At 44.8% G+C, this 18,601-nt stretch overlaps 1 long non-coding RNA gene across 2 annotated transcripts in view; it reads right to left on the bottom strand.

Moving 5' to 3' along the window:
- Nucleotides 1-2,857: 2,857 nt before the first annotated feature.
- The window catches only part of LOC128340246 (uncharacterized), a 48,843-nt gene continuing 33,099 nt past the window's right edge, over nt 2,858-18,601 (bottom strand). For both annotated transcript variants that reach the window (XR_008313548.1, XR_008313547.1), the window contains exons 3-4: nt 8,041-8,091; nt 2,858-3,099 (exon numbers count right to left, since the gene is read on the bottom strand). This is a non-coding gene — a long non-coding RNA (uncharacterized LOC128340246). The remainder of the gene's footprint in view (nt 3,100-8,040; nt 8,092-18,601) is intronic.

Here is an 18,601-nt window from a genome sequence, read left to right as displayed (position 1 = left end):
CAATTTCAGGGGGATTGGGCAAAATCCTGATTTTTGGTGAATTTTTAAAGTTGTAGTGACTTTGGGGCAGTTCGGGGGCATAGCATGGGATCTGGGCAAAAAGAGTGGGGTGGGGTGGTAGTGCCTAATGGGTGCAGGCGACCACCCCAATTTCAGGGGGATTGGGCAAAGGGCTGATTTTTGGTAAATTTCTGAAAATTTCATGTCTTTGGGGCAGATTGGGGCATATTGGGGCAGAAAGTGGGGCCTGGGGCAGAATAGTGGGGTGGGATGGTAGTGCCTAATGGGTGGAGGCTACCACCCCAATTTCAGGGGGTTTGGACAAAGGGCTGATTTTTTGAGAATTTTTGAAGTTTTAGTGACTTTGGGGCAGTTTGGGGGCAGAAAGTGGATCTGCCCCAAAATAGTGGGGTAGGGTGGTAGTGCCTAATGGGTGGAGGCTACCACCCCCATTTCAGGGGGATTGGGCAGAGGGCTGATTTTTTGAGAATTTTTGAAATTTGGGTGTCTTTGGGGCAGATTGGGGGCAGAAAGTGGATCTGCCCCAAAGGAGTGGGGTGGGCTGGTAGATAGTGCCTAATGGGTGGAGGCTACCACCCATCCCCAATTTAAGAGTGATTGGGCAGAGGGGTGAATTATGGTGAATTTATTTGTATGAGGTTGTCTTCATAAGGTGAAGTGTGCTATATTGATTACTTCCTCATATTATTCATAGTAAAGGAAAGTGTGAAAAAGTGAAAGTGGGGTCATGAGAGTTGTTTAATTGAAAAAAATCTCATTTGCTATGATAGAATGAGAATTTACACCTCAGAAGTCTGCCCCAAAGACACCCAAACTTCAAAAATTCTCAAAAAATCAGCCCTCTGCCCAATCCCCCTGAAATGGGGGTGGTAGCCTCCACCCATTAGGCACTACCACCCTACCCCACTATTTTGGGGCAGATCCACTTTCTGCCCCCAAACTGCCCCAAAGTCACTAAAACTTCAAAAATTCTCAAAAAATCAGCCCTTTGTCCAAACCCCTGAAATTGGGGTGGTAGCCTCCACCCATTAGGCACTACCATCCCACCCCACTATTCTGCCCCAGGCCCCACTTTCTGCCCCAATATGCCCCAATCTGCCCCAAAGACATGAAATTTTCAGAAATTTACCAAAAATCAGCCCTTTGCCCAATCCCCCTGAAATTGGGGTGGTCGCCTGCACCCATTAGGCACTACCACCCCACCCCACTCCTTTTGCCCAGATCCCATGCTATGCCCCCGAACTGCCCCAAAGTCACTACAACTTTTAAAAATCGCCAAAAATCAACCGTGAATCGAATCACCCGAATTTTTCATGCCTGAAATTCGGGTGATTCGGCTCGTGCCCGAAAAATATCAGGAGACATCGGGGGTGATTCGGTTCGGCCCCGAATCACCCAAAATTGTTCATTTCGGGCACAGATCGTTCTGTGCCCAAAATTTTTTGCACATCCCTACAGGAGACCCTCGTTATCCATGGTTTTGTGGATCACGGTTTCCTGTGTTTGTAGATGGGTCTTAGAGATCCAGTTTCTTTATTCATGGCAGGAAATATAGGTGAATATCACATATCTGTGGTTCCTGAGTGGCCAGAAATGATTTCCAGTGTCATTTATGGCTGCCATTTTGAAGCACAGAGCCATTTTGTGGCTCTTCCTAGGAACCTAGGAGCTGAGGAAGCTGCCTTCTACTGAGTCAGACCATCTAGCTCAGTATTGTCTACACAGACTGCAAGTGACTTTTCCAAGTTTTTAGGCAGAAGTTTCTCTCTAAAGAAAATTTTTGTTGGTGAATATTCACCAAAAATTTGAATTAATTCAGGGTTTTCAGAGGCCTTGTTGGAAACCTGGAGAGCAAGGTACTGTGCTTTTTTCCTCTTATTTTTTGCTCCCCCACACTTTTTTAGCCGTTTTAAAAAAAACTTAAGTAATCTAACACCTGGATTCAGATGAGAGTAAGGTTTCTTTATTTGTGGTTTCCATATTCATGCTTATTGGTGAGGATGGAACCCCCACAAATAAAGAGGGCCTCCTGTACTACTGAATATCAGCTGTTTTGGGTTAACAGCAGGGGAAACCTATTGAGCCGGGTCTCATGATCAGTGAGACCCGGTTTGTAAAGGTGAGTGGGGAGAGCGGGCTAAGCCTGCTCTCTCCACACATGAGCAGGGCGGGAGCCCTGGGCGGCCCGATTGGCCGCCCACATGACTGCCGGCTCCATGACAGAGGCGGCGGGGCCTAGGGAGTTTTGGGGCCATGTGGCCCCCGGAAGCTCCAGTATGCCCTGCACGAGCACGCAGGGCATACTGGGGAGACCCCTGATCTGGGAGGCTGCTTTTCAGCCGCCCGCTGGGGGTCTACTCATGAGTAGCTGCGGTCCAGAGTCGCACTGCGGCTACTCATGATCCCAAAAACCGGGTTTGCGGAGTGCTCGCTCTGCAAACCCGGTTTAAGGGGCAGCGGGTTACCCGCTCAAGAACCAAAGGGCTCGCAGCCGAGGCCGGTGGTTCACACAGTTGTAGGAAATCGAGCTAGCAGAGGCTAGCATGATCTTCTACAACCGTGTGAATAGCCTCATTGTCTTCTTGTCATGCTTGTGGGAGTCTTGAGAACATCTAGTTTGCTAGTATGAAAAACAGGTTTCTGGATGAGGTGGTGAGTGATGAATCTTGCATTCATTCATTCGTTCAGAATATTCATATCTCACCCTTCCAATGCAATGTTGCTCAGGGGCAGCTCATAAAATTAAGTGAAGGAATTAATCAGTGAATGAATTGATTGCATTATATAATTAAACAACTCTTGGATGATTTAATGATCATGGATTCAATTTGGGTCTCTTCTAGCCAGCTATCCTTATGTGCTTCACACTCTGTACACCAACCTGAGCTTCCTTGGAGCGAAAGTAGGATATGAATGTATGAAGCAGGATATGAATGTGTGAAGATACTGTCTGAGAAAAATTCCTGATGCTTCTCCCTGGTGCAAAGCCTGGAAATCCTTTTCAGATGTTGATATCTCCTTGGAGGAACCCTGAAATTCTCCTTCAGATTTCACCTTGGAGAAATGTTGGTTCCAACCCTAGAAAAAAATGTCTTATACTGAGTCAGATTATTGGCTCATCTTGCTCAGTACTGTCTAAGGTTGTTAAATTGTGTGTGTTTTTAAAGTATTTTAATTGATTTTAAATTGTTTTGAATTGTTTTTTAATTGTTTTTATATTGTTTTGAGCACTGTTTTTTAAATGGTGTGTGTTCTTATGTCTTTTTAAAACTTACTGTACACCGCCCAGAGCCTTCAGATGGGGTGGTTTATAAATGTAATAAATAAATAATAAATGATAATATAGTGGTAGCAGTTTTCAAGGTTTCAGACAGGGGTCTTTCCTAGACTAACTGGATATACCAGGGATTAAACCTGGGCCCTTTCTCATGCATAGCAGATGCTCTTCCACTGAGCAACAGTCGCTCTCCTAAACAATTAAGTTGGAGTTGCATTTTGTGCAGATTTTATCACATGATGGCCAATACAACATCATTCAGAAAGTTTAGCAGTAAAATCTGGATGTTAGGCAAAACATCTGGATGAATCAATCAGTGAATGAATTGCCTGGATTTTATAATTCACCATAAATACAATTCTGAGAGGACTGCCCTGTATATCACTGACAAATACTAGTTTGATAGTGATAATCACCTCTCACATTATCCCTGATTACCAATCAGTTCCGAACAATGTTCCAGCTCAAATAATATTTTGCCTTATGGTGTTTCATATCAATTTTTACAATAGAAGGTAAGCAGCGGGCAATGTCTTGGTATTTGCCAAGAATTAAGGGATTCCTTATTAACTGCACAGAGGTCCTGCTTGCAGTAATGTCTATTTGCTGTAGGATCTGCCAGTGCAAAGTGAATTTACCTGGAGAAATCTAATCACAACCCTATGACCACTGTCTGTGTGTGAAATTGACATTGGAGAGATTAGTGGGATAGTTCATAGCCATCATTACCGACGGGAACAGGGCATTAGGCAAATTAAAATGAAGTCCCTGGTGTTTAAGTTTCCAGGAAGCACCAGATGTACAGAAAGGATTTCTTGTACAGGGGCAGCTTAAATGTCTCAATTACGATTATGTTTCTATTATAGCAACCCTCTGCCATATATAATTCCCAGTTATTAGTGCACTTATGAGGACATCTTTATCTTGGCAGCTAAGATGTAATTTGAAATGTCCAGTTTGACATGTTTCACAGAGGCATGCTTCTAAGCAACAGCAACATGTTCATCTTGCCCAAAGAAAAAACATCGTAGGGAGGCTTGAAGCCTGTTTAAAAATTAATATTAATGGACAAGACAAGAGAAATACAAAAGAGATTTGATCTTATGCTACCCTTTTAGAAGCTTTAAACATAATTATAGACTGATATATACTGATATTTTTTCTTTTTCTTCTAAATGCCCTCTAATTTTTCTGGGGCACATTTACTCAGATGAGAAAAATGTGTGGTGATGGTATACTGTATATTTCTTCTACTAATTTAGTGATCTAGATCTATCTTTCCTTCTCTTGGACCTCCTTTTGCACATTTTCAGTTTGAATGCTTCAGATTCAGACATCCTGATTTTTTCTGGTGGTTCTCCTGGTAGTATACAAACTCCTGGCACACAAACAACAATTTTCTGTGGGAAGGGAGGGCACAGGGGGGAAGCAGGAGCAAGCTTACCTTCCCCCCAAGCAATTGCGGTCAACATGTGGGACCAGAATCGGTGTGCGCTTCTCGTGTGCCCACACGATCCACACTGCTCCTGGCAGCATGGATCTCTAGAGGTTTGGAAAACGAGTCCCAGTCTCCAGGAATCCCTAAATGCACTACACAAGCAGCATGATACATTTAGGAATTCCAGGCACCCAGCTCTGTATCTGCTTGGGCTGCTTTACCCCAAAACCTTGGGTAAAGGGTGCACCTGTGCCCTTTAACCCAGTTTAAAGTATTGGGTAAATTCCTGGGCCTACAGTGGAGGCAACATTGGGAACTGGCCTTGACCCCAGCTCTTCACACAGGCAGCCAAACCCAGGCAGGGCTGCCCAAGCCTTGGTTTGGCTGCTTGTGTGAACAGTCTCAAGGAATGTCAAAGCAATGACGGCCAAACTGTTGGAAGTGAAGGACTATGCACTGTCTCTCGTCTCAATGACATAGGAGGACAGACTAGTGAGTCAGAGGGCTAGAGGGTCAAAACATTGGTCATCTCTTCTCTACTGCTCTGACACTATCCCTTTGATATGTAGATTGCTAATCTCAGGGACTTCCTTCCTTCCTTCCTTCCTTCCACTTCCTCTTCTCTTCTTCTCCTTCCCTTCCTTCCACCTTGCAACATGCAAGCTCCTCTCCCCAGCACCATGTGTGCAGAGATGCAGAATCTATCTGCATCCAGCTAGATAGATAGATCAGAGATTCTAGCTCCTCACTTTCCTATCTAGAATGGAATTCTCTAATAAATATTACTTATATTGATTTGAAACTATGAACTGGCTCCAAGTTATTTTACTCTCAGTATATTATTATTATTATTATTATTATTATTATTATTATTATTATTATTATTATTTTACACAGCCAGACAGGTGCCATCGACTGGTCTGTCCCATCCCAGACATCGAATCCTTCCCAAGGACCTGAGATGCCAGAATTTTATTGTCAATGTTGTTGCTGCTGTTATAGATATCATCGCAGAATATTGGCTGTTCCCAGTAAAGCTGCTTTTTGTAATTGGCTGATGGTGATTTCTGTGGCCCCTATGGTGTTAAGGTGCTCTTCAAGGACTTTTGGAACTGCACCCAGGGCGCCAATTACCACTGGGATTATTTTGGTCTTTTCCTGCCACAGCCTTTCAATTTCAATTTGTAGATCTTTGTATTTGGTGATTTTTTCTATTTCTTTTTCTTCTATTCTGCTATCGCCTGGTATTGCTATGTCGACTATTTTGACTTGTTTTTCTTTCTTCTCGACTACAGTTATATCTGGTGTATTGTGTGGCAGATGTTTGTCTGTTTGTAGTCGGAAGTCCCATTATATTTTTACATCTTCATTTTCTTCAACTTTTTCAATTTTATGGTCCCACCAATTTTTGGCTACAGGTAGCTTGTATTTCTTGCAGATGTTCCAGTGTATCATCCCTGCTACTTTGTCATGCCTTTGTTTGTAGTCAGTCTGTGCGATCTTTTTACAACAGCTGATTAGGTGGTCCACGGTTTCATCTGCTTCTTTACAAAGGCAGCACTTGCTGTTTGTTGTGGATTTTTCTACTTTTGCTCTGATTGCATTGTTCTTAGTGCCTGTTCTTGTGCAGCCAGTATTAAACCCTCTGTTTCTTTCTTCAAGCAACCATTCTTAAGCCATTGCCAGGTCTTGGTGATGTCTGATTTTCCACTTATATTGTGCAAATATTGACCATGCAGTGGCTTATTTTTCAATTTTTCTGCTCGGTCCTTGACTTGTTATTTCTTTGGGGAATGTTGGAAATGGGGATAAAAATTACAGGTGCTGCTCTTGGCTCCCAGCCAGTTTTTTAAAAACCATAACTCCCCTCATCACATAGCACTGTGATGAGGGGATGTGGGTAAAAAGAAATGGCAACTTTCTGATGATATCACATTATGGTGGACAACGTTGGTCTTCCAGCTGTTCTAACAACTCCCAACATCCCCAAACACCATGGCCAATGCTCAGGGCTGATGGGAGTTGTTGTGCAACATATGCAGGAGGGCCCAGGTTGTGCAGCCCTGTGGTCAAGGGACTTGTAGGAAAATCAAAATGATGGCCATCAGCAGCCACAGGAAGTACCATCATAGGAACATAGGAAGCTGCCATATACCGAGTCAGACCATTGGTCCGTCTAGCTCAGTATTGTCTACACAGACTGGCAGCAGCTTCTCCAAGGTTGCAGGCAGGAATCTCTCTCAGCCCTATCTTGGAATGCCAGAGAGGGAACTTGAAACCTTCCGCTCTTCCCAGAGTGGCTCCATCCCCTGATGGGGAATGTCTTACAGTGGTCACATATAATCTCCCGTTCAAATGCAACCAGCATGGACCCTGCTTAGCTAAGGGGACAAGTCATGCTTGCTACCTCAAGACTAGCTCTTCTCGCCAGGGAGATAGCCAGGGACATAGATATAATTGAACTGGGGGAGATAATTGTCCCTGGGCTCCTGAGTAAAAGTGGGCCCACCAGCTAAGTAATAGCATGCTATTTTCTCTCCTCCCACGTCTCTGAAAGCAGGGAGGTAAGGGGAAGGGGCCCACCTTCACCTGTTGTTCCATGGCCCACTCCAAACTTGCTATGTCCCTGTTCTGTCACCACTACAAAACTGGCAGTGGTAGGGAGGGGGAGAGCTAGGGTACAATTTCAGGTGAACCATCACTGTCCCTTCACACACACCCCACCACCAAATGTAAAGCAAAAAGTAATTGATGGACAACATTCAGCTCAATCCATGCTAACTAAGCAAAGAGGCACCTTTTTTAAGTGGTTCTCTTTATTTAGCAAGGTGGGGGCACAGGTGTAGCTATAACTGAGCAGGTGGGTTCAAAGAACCCAGGGCCCCCAGCTCCTGCCCCCCCCCAGCTCCACCCCTCCCTATTTTCTTCATTATCTCCCTCACTCCAAGGGGCCTCCTGGGAGAAGAGTAAACACGGGCCTCCTCTCTCCTAGCTATGCCTCTGGGTGGGGGAGCAACTGGCCCTATCCATCCCAAGCACAGTATCCCTCCAGTGGCTGTTGCTTGTCTATTTTATGTATTTTTTTTTTAAAAAAAAGAACATTGTGAGCTTTTGGGGTGGCAGAAAGCCATTTTATTTATTAATTTATTTATATCTATGTAAACTGCTTTGGGGACTTGTATTGAAAAGCAGTATGTAAATATTCATCATCATCATATATATAACCCTCATCCTTTAGAAATAGTCCCTCCCTCCCAAAATAAACACATATTTTTGCAGTTGCTCCTTCCAGCTTTCATTTTACCTTAAGAGGATTAAGCAGGAAGTCACTTCATCTTCTCTTTACTGCTGCCATCTTAAAAAAAAAAAAAAAAGGCATTTTCAAAGCCATTTTTCTTAACTTTCTACTTCTGGTACCTTACTGAAACCTCCTGAGCCAGGGAAAAATTTGAGTCCCTAGCTGTTTCTGGCGCATTCCAAATTTATGTTTCAGGACATCCCACATGTGACAAAGATAATACTTCAATGAAAACCCAAATTATAATAGTTTGCTCCCCCACCAAAAAAAAAAAAAAAATCATACTAATGGAGATTCGTTGTAGTGTTTCCCTACTGCTTTATTTTCTTTTAATGAGTTATGTAGCACCTGCTGTTTCAGCAACAAAGAAGGACAATTCAAGGACACAGAATATAGTAATAGTCTGAAAGCCAACTACAGTTAGTTGGAATCAATAAAACAAGTTAGTTGTGACCAGTATAAAGGAGCCATGTGGTGGTAGGTGTTGCAGATCTGGCTCCATAGGCGTTGACTCTCGACACCAATAACTCATGCTGACCACTAGGGACATAAAGAAAACAGCCAGAGAATATAGAAGTGCCCCTTTGTTCTTTCTTTACTCTGTATATCTGCTCTAAATCTCTTCTGATTAGTAGACTGACACTCTTAGACACTCCCTTCTCTTTGCTCTCTCTGTTCCTTCTTCTGCCTTCCACCATGAGGTGGCTAGTACTGTTAATGAAACTGCCTCGAGGGTGATTGGCCTGCACTCCCTAGTTCGGGCAAATGTGGGGAATTTAGTTCAAAAGAGACAGTTCCAATCAGCCTTAATTTGTGCAAGCATGTGAACTCAAGAAAATCGGCTAGAGAGAGGTTTAAATTAAATCAAAAAGGAGTTTGTTTAAAGCAAAAATAATAAGACTAAAAGTGAAAGCAAAGCAAATGTGTTTTAAAATAGGCTATTGTAAGGCACATTTAGCTTAAAGTTCCAAATTATGTGTAAATTCCCACGTGGGCTAGAGAGGTACTTTTAAGACAGAGGGGCAAGATTTCAGAAATAAGAGAAAGGGATAGGTTCAGCCCTGAAGGAGCCGGGCAAGAGGCTATATCACCAAGGTGGTCTGCTGGAGTCTCTTGTTACAGTCTGCTGGGGTCCAGAGTGAGAGGCACAAGGGAACACTGAGATGTTTTGCAGTGGGAGTCCCAGGTATAATCACACAAGGAACCACACTGGGTCATGGAATTAGGGATACTTATATCCCAAAACGTGCCTTGAGGGAACATTTCTTTTGTCCTGCTCTGCTAAATTGGGGAGCCCAGACAGCCTGTTTTGGGGTTGTTGTTTTTTAATGCATTGTGTCTTAGTCCTTCCTGGGGTAGGAATGTGTGTGAATTGCCTATGGCATTCAAGGCTGATTGTGAGGACAACTGGAGTGTGCAGGTGCGTTTAAAGAATCTTTGGTGCTGGGAAGGGCTTCCCAATAGTTCTATCGAGATTCGATGGGCACCTCTTCAAAGTTACATCACCAACTCATCCCTGTTGTAATGGAGTCTGTTGTCTTATCTTCCTTGCCTTGCTGGCCTGAGTGCTTCATCAATAACAGGTGTTATCTCTCTTGCAAGACGAAGAGGAGAGTTTAGATTCCACTCCAAGGCTGATGATTTTGAATGCCAGACAATTGCAGTAGCTAGTCCTGGAGCCTGCTTAGTCAGGCCCCTTACGGAAAGAAGGAGGATGGATCTAATCCCCTTTCCAATTTGTGGGGCTTGCAGCCAAATCTAGGGGCGACCAGTTCACTACCAACTAAACAACTTTTCCCCATGTATAACATAGACTGGGAGCTCACATTGCAGTGGAGCTCCTGAGCAAAGGAAAAGTGTAATCTCCAGTCCTGGAGATGCAGTTTCAACCAGGGAGGCTTCTGGGAGTGGGCAGAATAAGCTCAGTTTGGTAACAGTACAGGATGGAAGCTTTTCTATTCAAGTTTTCTATGCAACTTTAAATAAACCTTTACTTGTTTTAGCCTTTAAGCAATTGTTTCCAGATCTACTCTGTGAGCTCATCAAACTGGGTTTCTCTGCTAGCTAAGGGGTTGCCTTAGATTCTCCCAATGGTCCTTGATGGTCTATGCCAGTGTTCTTCATTGTAAGGCCCGAAGGCCAGTGGTGACCCCCATCAACCCGAAGTGTGGCCCCTTGGCTAATTGTTTATTGGTCCTGTGCAAAGCTTCAGCCAAATCTGAATATTCTGCACAGTCCCCCTGGAGTCATGTGGAGGCAGTCATCCCAGTTGTGCCAGAAAAAGACCCCTCCCTCTGCAACTTCTTAGAAGGCATGCACAGAGTGCTGGGAAGTGTACTCCTTCCCAGTACTTTCCTCCTAGAGCAGTTCAAAGTAGGTAGTGTTGAAGGAAAATTCCACTATCCCCTTTCACCTAGTTGTGTCATCTACTTAAGTCCAAAAGGTCACAAGTTTCTGTACCCTGCTGTTACAGGTCCCCTTTTCCTGGAAACAATACTCTGCCCCACCTGACTAGAGATAAGTACCTGTTGACCATACCTTGCCCTGCCTGACTAGGGATAAGCACAGCTAAAGCTGATTGGTGCATTATTGCTGGTTTCTGCCTTGTAATTGGTTCACCTTGTCTACCAACGGCTATGTTTTATTCTGCTCGTACTAGTATGATTGGTGTATAACATAAAACCTTGGCCTCTGATAGGCTCTGTACAGAATCCTATAGCCTGTAAATAGTATAAATGGTCATGGTGGGGAACAGAAGAAGTAATGTTGGCAGGTCAGTGGGCCATTACAGGGGAAGGGGACTTGGAAATCTAATAGTTGTTTCCCCTTCCGGCTGTCGTGCCAGCTCTTTGAACTTGGGGAGCAGTGCCAATCATCCTTGGAACCTCACCTTGCTCCTCTGTAATGCCAGGTCAGTCCAGAACAAATCAGAAACCATCCATGATTTGATTCTGGATGAAGGTGCCAACCTGGTATGTATTACAGAGACCTGGCTGGGGGAGGCTGGGGTCCCAGTGTGGTCCCAGCTTCTTCCTCCAGGCTACTCTGTTGAGGAGTGGGTGAGGGCCCGCGGGCAGGGAGGTGGAGTGGCTGTGGTCTATAAGAATAACCTTTCACTTACCAGGATCCCTGTTAGAGTGTCGGACCATATCAAATGGGTGTACTTAAGACTGGGGACCAGGGATAGACTGAGACTTTTGTTGGTGTACCGATCGCCCCGCTGCTCAACAGTGTCAGCCCTAACTGAGCTGATGGACTTGGTCTCGTACTTGGTGTTGGAGTCCCCCAGGCTTGTGGTGCTGGGGGACTTCAATGTTCACCTTGGGACCAATTTGTCTGGGGCGGCTCAGGAGTTCATAGCGGCCATGATGACTATGGGCCTATCCCCAGTGGTCTTGGGGCCGACGCACATTGCTGGTCACATGCTCGATTTGGTCTTTCACTCTGAGAGGGTGGTGTTCCGTGGGTGGGGAATCCTGTGATTTCCCCATTGTCATGGACGGACCACCATCTGGTTAAGGTCGGACTCACAATCACTTCCCAGCTTCACAGGGGTGAGGGACCTATTAGGATGATCCGCCTGAGAAGGTTATTGGATCCAATAGGATTTCAAGAAGCCTTGGAGGGACTTAGTGTTGGCTCTGCTGGTGATCCTGTTGATGCCCTGGTGGAGAATTGGAACAGCAAACTCACTGGGGAAGTAGACATGATTGTTCCTAAGCGTCCTCTCTGACCTGCAAAATTGGCCCCTTGGTATACAGAAGAACTACAGGAGCTGAAGCGGTGAGGTAGACAACTGGAGGGCAAGTGGAGAAAGACTCAGCTTGAATCTGACAGATTGCAACATAGAGCTCATTTGAAGACCTATGCTCAGGCAATACGTGCGGCAAAGAAGCGATTCTTTTCTGCCCGTATTGCATCTGCAAGTTCACGTCCGGTGGAGTTGTTCAGGGTTGTGAGAGGGCTAGTGAGCGCCACTCCTCCCTTGAATCAGAATCTCGAACCATCGATTACCCACTGTGATGTGTTTAATGAATTCTTAGCGGAAAAAATCTCTCATATTCGGGCCGACTTAGACTCTGTATCCACAGTTACCTCAGTGTCTGATGTGGAGGTGTCCAGCGACAACTCTTGTGTGATTAGGTTGGATCGGTTCCAGTTTGTGACTCCTGAGGATGTGGACAAGCCAATTGGAATGGTGCAGCCTACCACCTGTTCTCTTGACCCTTGTCCGACATGGCTTATATTATCTGGCAGGGGGGTTGTTGTAGAAGGCCTGGTAGAGATGCGTCTCTGAGGGAAGGTAGTATGCTTCCTTGTCTTAAGGAGGCAATTATTAGACCGCTTCTGAAGAAGCCTATCCTGGATCCCTCGGACTTGAACAACAACAGGCCTGTCTCCAACCTTCCGTGGCTGGGCAAGGTAATTGAGAGGGTGGTGGCCTCCCAGCACCAGACAGTCTTGGATGAAACTGATTATCTTGACCCATTTCAAACTGGCTTTCGGGCTGGCTATGGGGTGGAGACTGCTTTGGTCGGCCTGATGGATGATCTCCAATTGGCAATTGACAGAGGAAGTGTGACTCGGTTGGTCCTTCTGGACCTCTCAGCTGCTTTCGATACTATCGACCATAGTATCCTTCAGAGCATCTGAGGGGGTTGGGAGTTGGAGGCACTGCTTTGCAGTAGTTCCGCTCCTACCTCTTGGGCAGGTTCCAGATGGTGTCCCTTGGAGACTGCTGTTCTTCAGAATCTGAACTTTTGTATGGTGTTCCCCAGGGCTCCATATTGTCTCCAATGTTGTTTAATATCTACATGAAACTGCTGGGAGAGATCATCAGGAGATTTGGTGCAGGGTGCTACCAGTATGCTGATGACACCCAAATCTATTTCTCCATGTCAGCATCATCGGGAGAGGGCATAACCTCCCTAAAAGCCTGCCTGGAGTTGGTGATGGGCTGGATGAGGGATAACAAGCTGAGACTGAATCCGGCTAAGACAGAGGTACTCATTGTCCGGGGTTGGAACTCGAGAGATGATTTTGATCTGCCTGTTCCGGATGGCGTCACACATCCCCAGAAGGAACAGGTACTCAGTCTAGGGGTGCTTCTGGATCCGAGCCTCTCCCTGGTGTCCCAGGTTGAGGTGGTGGCCAGAAGTGCCTTCTATCAGCTTCGGCTGATACGCCAGCTGCATCCATTTCTTGAGGTGAATGACCTCAAAACAGTGGTACATCTGATGGTAACCTCCAGACTGGATTACTGTAATGTGCTCTATGTGGGGCTGCCCTTGTACATAGTCTGGAAACTACAGCTGGTTCAGAATGCGGCAGCGAGGCTGGTCTCTGGGTCATCTCCGAGAGACCATATAACTCCTGTATTGAAGAAGATACACTGGCTGCCGATATGTTTCTGGGCAAAATACAAGGTGCTGGTTATAACCTATAAAGCCCTAAACACTTTGGGCCCTGGGTATTTAAGGGAACGCCTTCTTCGGCATGAACCCCACTGCCCACTGAGATCTGCTGGAGAGATCTGTCTGCAGCTGCCACCGGCTCATCTGATGGCCACTCAGGGACAGGCCTTCTCTGCTGCTGCCCCGAGGCTTTGGAATGCTCTCCCTAGTGAAATAAGAGCCTCCCCATCTCTGACAGCTTTTAAAAAGTCTTTAAAAACAAATTTCTTCACCCAGGCTTTTAATTAATGTTGTTTTAATGGTTTTAATGCTGTTTTAAAATATTATTTTAATGTCTAATGTGTGTGTGTCCCCCCCCCCAATTTTTGTCTTAACAAATGCTTTACTTTGTTTTTATTCTGTTGTAAACCTCCCAGAGACGTAAGTTTTGGGTGGTATAAAAATGTTTAAATAAATAAATAAATAAATAAATAAATAAATAAATAAATAAATAAATAAATAAAATGACTCTTGCCAAAGGCCTGAGGGTGTGCTCTTGGAGGGGATACACCCAGCGTGTTGTGATCAAGAAATACTTGGACCTGATGGATGGTTTGGCCTCTGCTCATTAAACAAACCCTGAATTCCTGGAATTTCTTCCTCAGTAGTAGGTTTATATAGGTCTGCAAAATGTCTTCAAATGCTGGAGCAAACTTCAAGAGAGAAATGATTTACACACTGAAACCAGCATTGGCAATAAACACAGAAAGTTTGTTCACATGACTGAAATCCCTTGAGCTAGGGAGGTCTGGTGTGGGGGAGTAAGAGCATATCTGCTAATTGAGCAAAGAGGCACCTCTTAAAAGTGATGATTCTCTTTATTTAGCAGGGGGAGCGTAATTGGCCCTATACTCCCCCAACATAGCATCCCTCCAGTGGCTGTTGCTGGTGTCTATCTTATTTTTCTTGTTTAGATTGTGAGCCCTTTGGGGACAGGCAGCCATCTTTATTTATCTATTTATATCTATGTAAACCGCTTTGGAAACTTTTTGTTGAAAAGCAGTATATAGATATTTGTCATATTACTATTCCTACCTTCCCCAACATGAGTAAAGGCACAGCAGTGCACTGCCGTGCTGTGCACCCACACTGTCAGAGTGGCGGAGATCTCTGCAGAAGGGATCTGGAGGAGGAAGTCTTCCAGTATCCCACAGTGCATTGTGTGGGTAGCGGAGAGGCTTCCTGAATCAATGCAGCAACTCCCAGCTTCCTGGCTGTTCTATAGGATGCACTCAATGGTGGAGAGCCAGCTGGGCTGGCAGGAGCTGCTGCAAACAGTCCTGATTGTGCCCACAATCAGGGCTGTTGAGGTAGGAAGGGGCTTTTCACATTTTACCTTGGTTAACACCAAGGTAAAAGTATGAGGTAGTCCTACTTCAGAGCAGCTAGGCAGGAGGGGATCCCAAGGTTCCACATGAGTCTCTCTAACCTGGGTTTCCCACTACTACCCAACTTTGTCCAGTTGTGGGAACAACCTTAGAGCTTTTCACTCGGATCCCTGGACTAATCAGGATTCAAGAAACATTATGGGAGGGGTTAAGGTTTGTGACACCTGAGGATGTGGACAAGCTGCTTGGAATGGTACGGCCTACCACCAGTTCTCTTGATCCTTATCCAACTTGGCTTATATTATCAGCCAGGGTGGTTGTTGTAGAAGGCCTGGTAGAAATTATAAATGCTTCTCTGAGGGATGACAGGATACCTACTTGTCTCAAGAAGGAAATTATTAGACCTCTTTTGAAGAAGACTGTATTGAATCCCTTGGAGTTAAGCAATTACAGGCCTGTCTCCAACCTTCCGTGGCTTGGCAAGGTTGAGAGAGGTGGTGACCCCCCAGCAACATGCAGTCTTGGATGAAACTAATTATCTAGACCCATTTCAAACTGGCTTTTGGGTGGGCTATGGGGTGGAGACTGCATTGGTTGGCCTGATGGATTATCTCCAGTTGGGAATCAACAGTGGGAATGTGACCCTGTTGGTCCTTTTGGCTCTCTTGGCAACTTTCAATACTACCAACCATAGTATCCTTCTGGAATGTCTGAGGGGATTGGGGGGGTGGGAGGCCCTGCTTTGCAGTGGTTCCACTCCTACACCTTGGGCAGATTCCAGATGGTGTCCCTTGGAGACTGTTCTTCAAAATCTGAACTTTCATAGGGTGTCAAGGCTCCAAATTGTCTCCAATGTTGTATAACATCTACATGAAGCAGCTGGGAGAGATCATCAGGAGATTTTGTGCAGGGTGTTATCAGTATGCTGATGAAACCCAAATCTATTTTTCCATGTCAACATCATCAGGGGAAGGCATAACCTCCCTAAATGCCTGCCCGGAAATGTTAATGGGCTGGATGAGGGATAACAAACTGAGGCTGAATCCAGATAAGACGGATGTACTTATTGTGCGGGGTTGGAACTCGGGAGTTGATTTTGATCTGCCTGTTCTGGATGAAGTCACACTTCCCCAGGTGGAACAGGTATACAGTCTGAGGGTTCTTCTGGATCCAAACCTCTCTCTAGTGAACCAGGTTGAGGTGGTGGCCAGAGGTGCTTTTTATCAGCTTTGGCTGGTATGCCAGCACCGTTCATTACTTCAGATAAATGACCTCATAACAGTGGTACATGCTGGTAACCTCTAGACTTGACTACTGCAATGTGCTCTATATAGCGCGGCCTTTGTACATAGTTGGTACAGAATGTGGCACCCCGGTTGGTCTCTGGGTTTTCTCAGAGAGACCACATTACTTCTGTATTGAAAGAACTACACTGGCTGCCAATATGTTTCTGGGCAAAATACCCTTAACGGCATAGGCCCAGGGTTTTTAAGAGAACGTCTTCTTTGCCATGATCCCTACAGCCCATTAAGATCATCTTGAGAGGTTTGTCTATAGCTGCCACCAGCCCATCTGGTGGCTGCTCAGGGATGGGCCTTCTCTGTTGCTGCCCCAAGACTTTAATGGATTTCCTGTTGAAACAAGAGCCTTCCCATCTCTGACAACTTTTAAAAGGTTCAGGCTTTTAAAAAACACAAACAAACACAACCCCAGGCTTTTAATTAGATTTACAGTTTTAATAGTTAAGACTTTTAATGAGTTTTAAATTCTAACTGGGCAAAGAGGCACCTTTTACCGAGGTGATTCTCTTTATTTAGCAGGGGGAGAGTAACTGGCCCTATCCAACCCCAGCACAGTACTTCCAGTGACTGTTGCTGGTGTCTATCTTTTGTTTCTTTTTAAAATGTGAGCCCTTTGGGGACAGGGTTCCATCTTATTTGTTTGTTATTTCTCTGTGTAAACCACCCTTAGCCATTTTTGGAAGGGCAGTATAGAAATTGAATAATAATAATAATAATAATAATAATAATAATAATAATTATTATTATTATTATTATTATTATTATTACTAATAAATTGTTTTAATATTTTAGTTTTGTTTTAATATTCTAAATGTAAACTGCCCAGAGATTTGAGTTTTGGGCATTATAAAAAATTTGGTAGATAGATAGATAGATAGATAGATAGATAGATAGATAGATAGATAGATGTTAATGACACTACTCCTGGAGGAACTGGCAAACACCCCTTGTGTGGGGAACTAGCAAATTTAGATGGAGAAGCTCATTTTCAGGATAAATTTGTGAAAAGCTTTGGTCGTAGAAATGACTGACGGAGAGTTTGAAGTTCAAAAATAGAATCAGGTTTATTTCAAGGTTTCGTGGTACAGGAAGGAAATATTGATTAATCAACACAATATTAACTACCCAAACTAACAAGGCTAATAAATCTAGGACTAAATTGAAGCTCACAGAGAGGTGTTTTGGCTTGAGGTCTGAATTAAATCCACTCAAGGCTGACCAGAGAAATGTTCCTAGAGAACAGCTTTGAATTTAAAGAGAGCAGAATTAGAGGGGATCCAAAGGCTTTAGAGCAGGGGTGGGGAACTTTGGCCCTCCAGCTGTTGTTGAACTACAACTCCCATCAACCGCAGCTGGGGATGGTGGGAGTTGTAGTTCAAAAACAGCTGGAGGAACAAGGTTCTCCATCCCTGCTTTAGAGCAAAGATTAGTTTTACCTAAGTCTGTCCGGTGGGGTGTGTGCACCCTTGTAGTTTGACTAATGTCAAGAGATCTCTTTATTCTGGAACAAGTGGGAAGGCAGAAAGCAGGAGTGGGGTCCTAAGTGCCACAGAAGGGTCACAGGAGCAGTCAAGATTAAAAGAGGGTCTGATCTCGGAAGACCAGTATCTGGGTGCAGCCAAGCGTGCTGCACAGATCAGGCTTGGAGGCAGGGCAGATCTGGAGTTTGACAAGCAGGATGGGAACAAGAGTCCAGGGACAGCAAGGTGGTGTAGCTAATGCCCAAATGCAAGAACACACAACAAGTGATTCCGAGGAAGAGACCCATGGTTTAGTGGATACCAGGGCTGAAATAGGCCTCATCTTGCCCCGAGGCAGAATGCTGACCACACCTTTCTGTAGGAAAGGGTGACAACTGTGATGAACAAAAGAATGTATTGTGTCTGATTCAAACTTTGCTGGGTGTGCTTCTACAAGCACAATGAGGTGAATAGGTTAAGAAACCTGTGCAGGGTGGAATGAAATGGGCCATCAGAGTTTATCTCTTGGTCAGGAAGGACCATGGGAGTGCCTAGGAATGTTTTAACAAGCTTGCTTCCCATGTTCTGAGCTAGCCATTAACACTTGTGTTAGAGAAGGAGATGAGCCTGTTACCTCTTATCTTATTCCTTCATGCAAAGGTGATAAGCTTGAAGTGATCTGATGTGCCAACAAAGTGGGGGCGATTTCTTTAAAAGAATAGTTAATTAACTTGTGTCTACTCTGGCTTCCTCCCCTGAATTGGAAACTTGACCTAAAGCCACCTTTCTCAAGCTACATGCCAAGTGACATACCCCATGAGTTAGCTCATGTGAACCAAATGTTGAACTCACAATCCCATGGGTTCAGAAAGGCAAAATGGAAACTACAAGTCTGTAGCTCCAAATCAGGTGTTGGGGTGCTCCTGGGAGCACCCCCAAAAGCTATCTGGGTATCAAGGAGGAGCTCCAAACAACATTATGGGGCTATTCCCACAATCAGGCAAAATCGGGTTAGGGGAGCCTAG

Source organism: Hemicordylus capensis, chromosome 1 (genome assembly GCF_027244095.1).
Source record: "Hemicordylus capensis ecotype Gifberg chromosome 1, rHemCap1.1.pri, whole genome shotgun sequence".
Classification (NCBI taxonomy): Eukaryota; Metazoa; Chordata; class Lepidosauria; order Squamata; family Cordylidae; genus Hemicordylus; species Hemicordylus capensis.
This window is presented reverse-complemented; position numbering and strand designations above follow the sequence as displayed.